Here is a 5,328-nt window from a genome sequence, read left to right as displayed (position 1 = left end):
CTGGGAAAAACAGCTTCTAATGCTAAAAGTTACAGAGAGGTAGCATCTGCTCTTAAATTTTTGCTTTCTCCCTGTATTGAAGGCCTGAGATTCTGAAGTTGTTCTTGAACTTGACCCTGCTAGTTTATAATATGCTGTCTTTTAACTACACCACAGTGCTGGTGAAAGAAACATTTACATCAAAAAAGCATATGGATTTGATAACCCACCCTGGGAAATCAAGGACACCTGTTGGTTTTTTTTTTTTTTTTTTTTGCTGTAAACATTTTTTGAAAGTCTAAACATAAAGCACTGGTCCAATTCATTAATATTTTGGAATGAATTTAGTTATGTGTCATAATAGAAATGGATTGTGGTGTTTTTTGTAGTTGAAAAGATCAAAATTTTCCATTATCAGTTAAAATCACGTTAGTAAGAAACATTTTGAAAATTGAATTTATTTTAAATAAATGTGGTGTCAAGTATTCAAGCAGAGAAAATCCCTCAGAGAGGTAGATGTGCATTTTTAAGAAAGAAAAGAACCACATACCTTGGAAATCATTTGCTGATATCTAAACTATTCCTGAATTTTTATAGACTGTAATTTGTTTATTTCAACTGGCTGTACAGTTTTAATTAGTTTCACTGTGGTAGAATTAGATCACTGAAGTAGATTCACTCCACTGCAAGATGAACAGCAGCCTTATGGACCACAGATTTCCAACATAAACTATAATTCAGAAAAGGCCAATACAACTCTTTTCTTTGTGGCTGGGTAACCATTTATGTCTGAGGTGAAGATGTTAATATGGAGATTTTGTGAGCTAGGAAAGAAGACGAACGCTATCATTCTAATTTATGACCTTTCATATAAGGCCAAATGTAAAGGTAACTTCAATTGTTTTATATCTCAGAGCCAGCACATAGCAGATGTATGAAATTTGGAGTGTTAGACATAAACTTTTATTACTAAATTATAAATAATTTCTCCCACGTATACTGTTCACCTTTCAAGTTCATCTTGATTAAAATACGAGAGCAGGGCTTCCCTGGTGGCGCAGTGGTTGAGAGTCCACCTGCCGATGCAGGGGACACGGGTTCGTGCCCCAGACTGGGAGGATCCCGCGTGCCGCGGGGCAGCTGGGCCCGTGAGCTGTGGCCACTGGGCCTGCGCATCCGGAGCCTGTGCTCCGCAACGGGAGAGGCCACAACAGTGAGAGGCCCGCGTACCGCAAAAAAAAAAAAAAAAAAAAAAAAAAATCCAAGAGCAGCGTCACACCGATTTCACTGAATTTTACTACTGAGAGCGGTTTTCTAGAGTTCAGAGTGGAGCATAAAGCATAAAGACTGTCCTCATAGGAGTTCAGACCCTGAGCCCATCTCTTCTGAAATTCAAGTTATACCAAAATGATGGTCGATGACATCTGAACATTTATTTAAACATCTCAAATGTTATATCTGAAACCCAGTGCCCATGATGTAGAATATATCACATCTTTTGGGAAAAATAAAAGGCACACCACGGTTTTTTCTGAGAAATTTGGCCCACAGTCAATAAGCTTATATTACTTCTCAGAAGATATTCGACAAGAGTATCTTTTTCCTTGTTGTCTTTAACAAAAAATTTTCACATCCCATGATAAAAGGTAGATAACAGTGGTCCAAATACCCAAATCTAGGATGTGACAGGTGTTTCTACTGTCCAGTCTGAAGCTCCAAGTGCAAGCCAGCACTTCATAGAGTTAATGCATTGCTGGAACAAGACGGCCAAAGTTACTAGAAGCATAACACTAATTTAGATATTAAAATCTGCTTTGGAGACTGTTGACCAATCCAGTTTCATGTTTGCATTTCTCATCATCAATGTCATGAACATAACACAATCACCCACATGTCCGCAGGGCTGTTGGGTGTTTTATAAAGTAAGCTAGACGTGATATTGTTACCCAACTGGGTTTGTTTGCCTGAGGCTCAGCAAGCCAAATGCTCAGATGATGAGGTTTGCAGCAGAGAAAAGTTTATTCACAAGGCAGCCAAGTGAGGAGAAGGGAGAACAGATCTTAAAACCGCCTCCTTCAAAGGCGAGGGGCTCAGGATATTTATGGGATAAAGCTGAGGCATAGGAAGCGTGGAGAGAGGTGCCTGGAGATAAGAACAAGGTGAGGTGATCATCATTCTGCGCAAGCGCAACTATGCTACAGGCTTTTACATGGGACACGTGTTCAGAGAGTGGCAGTGCCAGCATGTTTTGAGGGTGGAGTTTTGGATCCTCTGATGTCAACAGGTCACCTATTGGACAGCCTAATGGGAAGGTCAGTGGTCCTAACCAGTCTTAACCTACCTGAGTTTGAACTGGAGACACAGGTGACTCCAAGTTTCTAAAAAAAATACTTGGGCAAACATCTTATTGTTTAGGCTACATGATGCTTGGAGGACATGCAAGTTTTTGTAAAAACAAAGTGAGTTTGATCAATGAAGTCAGGTTACAGTTTATTATTTATTAATGGCTAATTGACGACTGCCCTTGACTACCTTCTCTTATGCACATGAAACACTGAAGGACATGGTTTTTCAAAGGCCTAAGTACAAAGAACTATACAAGTTTGGAACAAAAAAACAGAGTGGCAAAAGTTCATCTCAGTATTTTTATGCTAGCATTTGCCTATTTTAAGAATAATAAATTCAAGAGAATGAAAAGACAAGCTACAGATTGGGAGAAAATATTTGCAAAAGACACATCTGATAAAGGACTGTTATCTAAAATATACAAAGAACACTTAAAACTCAATTTTAAAAAATGAACGATCTGGTTGAATAATGGGCAAAAGATCGGAAAAGACACCTCACCAAAGAAGATGTACAAATGGCAGATAAGCGTATGAAGATATGTCATTAAGGAAATGCAAGTTAAAACTGTGAAGAGATACCACTATATACCCATTAGAATGGCCCAAATCCAAAATACTGGACACACCAAACACTGGTGAAGATGTGGAGCAATAGGAACCCTGAGTCATTCCTGGTGGGAATGCAAAATGGTACAGCTGCTTTGGAAGACAGTTTGGCCATTTCTTACAGAAGTAAACACACTCTTATCATACAGTTCAGCAATTGCACTCCTTGGTATTTATTCAAGTGAATTGAAAACTTATGTCTATACAAAAACCCACACACAGACATTTATAATAACTTTATTCATAACTGCTAAAACTTGGAAGCAACCAAGATATCCTTCAGTAAGTGAACGAATAAATAAACTGTGGTACATTCAGACAATGGAATGTTAACCAGAGCTAAAAAGAAATGAGTCATCAAGCCATGAAAAGATATGGAGGAACCCTAAATGCATATTACTAAGTGAAAGAAGCCAACCTGAAAAGGCTACATACTGTATGATTCCAACTGAATGATATTTTGGAAAAGGCAAAACCATGACGACAGGAAAAAAATCAGTGATTGCCAGGGGTCAGTGGGGAGAGAAGGATAAAAACACAGACGAGGCACAGATGATTTTGGAGACCCTGGAACTGCTCTGTATGATACGATAATGGTGGATACATGTCATTATATGTTCGTCAAAACCCATAGAGTGTACGCCATCAAAGTGAACCCTAATATAAACTATGCACTTGGGGTGATTATGATGTGTCAGTGTAGGTTCATCAATTCTTACAACTAAAGCATGTAAGCTAAACTAAATCTTGTCATGCTATTTTTATGACTTTAAAACTCCTTAATAAATTAATGTTTGTGTTCAGGGTTTTGAAGACTTGTTCTCAGTGTACTACTATTCCGAAAAAGCCTTGCACGTGTTTTCTTTGTATAATAAAAGATGCTGGGGGGAAAAAAGCCCTGTAAAATATGGAAGGTTGCTTTGTGGGTTAGTGAAAGCCAATTCTAAGCTGCTGAGGGGGTTCTGGGCACAACTACATTTTGGTAAACATTTTTGGCTTGTGAACTAATTCATGGTGCCCACCCTGTTTATCTGCTTGGGCCCTTACAAATCTTTGCCCCTTCGAAAATGTTGCAGCTGCTCTGCAGATGAAACGTGTCCTTAAAATTCTTCCTTGTCCCCTGCCCACCAGTCACAATGACTCCATGGAGGCTCTTTGGTAAAGTGAAAGAGGCTATGAATAAAAAATTCTGTTTTAAATAATTGAAACAATCGGTGCAGAATATAGTACAATTTGATGTCTTCTGTGAAGGTTTTTGGGGATGGGGCTTTATATCCTATTATGTTGTGGGGTTTTTTGGGGCAGCTAATTAATTTATTTAAATGACACTTTACCTAAATTTTTAAAATTTACATTATATTTTATATTGCAAGAACTTCAAATACAGCTCTTTTAAATAAATCTACAATTATGTGGTCTTTACCCAAAGGGAGCTCTTATAAAAGCATATAAGGAAGTCCTTCCTTTCTACCAAATCACACCTAGTCATTCTCTGTCCCCTGTGTCAATCAAAGGTTCATTTCTTCTGCCTTTAGCTAAGAGAAGCTCACAAGAGGGTGAACTCATTTTTGTCTTAGAAAAAAAATCTGTATTTTAGATCCTGTAACACTTAAACAGGGTTAAAGATCTGCTTAAAGATATCATCGCTTTGTTTATAGTATTACAAATTTGGAATAGAAGTAAAGGATAAATTTTAAGCTGATGAGGGTATGTGTGTAGGGGAAAAAGGATCAAGTCCTGGCATATTAGTTTTCTTCTTTTTCCTCTCCCTTGAATAGCAAGAATATTGAGAATTCATGCAAAGTTCCAAACCAAGTTCCAATAGCAGCACTTAAATAATGTCTGTACACCATGTCCAGTTAGAACTAGTTTGTAATGCAACGCACTTTATGCCTTTATAATACGAGTTACTTCAGTGATTTTAATTTTTTGTGTCGATTATCGTCGCTATGGAAACAATCTCTTGCTAAGAAAGACTTCGTCTTCACACATTTAAGCAAAATCCAAAAGTGGATTTAAAGGTCCGAGACTGCTTGTCTTATTTATTTATTTGTATTTAATTATTCAAATTCAGGACGTTTCTTGAGTATGTATAGACATTACTTTCGCAGTGAATTCCAGTTTCTTAACGCCTTCAAGTTATTTTTTTAACATTTCTGCCTAAAAGAAATCCTGGTTAAAATATCCTTTCCAGTGTTGCTTTTTCCTTTGCGGGAGTGGGGGAGGGAGGACTGGTGGTGTTTGCTTTCTGTTAGAAAAGAGCCCCAGCGCTTTCCACCTTGACTCCGGGGCGCCAACTTCACCTTCAGGCAAACCAGGATTCTGGGATTAGCGCGCTCTGGCGCGGTGAGGCTTTTCGGTCCTCGCGGGCTGCCGTAGTCATGGAAAGCAATGA

Source organism: Globicephala melas, chromosome 5 (assembly GCF_963455315.2).
Source record: "Globicephala melas chromosome 5, mGloMel1.2, whole genome shotgun sequence".
NCBI classification, from domain to species: Eukaryota; Metazoa; Chordata; class Mammalia; order Artiodactyla; family Delphinidae; genus Globicephala; species Globicephala melas.
Note: the sequence above shows the minus strand (reverse complement) of the source record.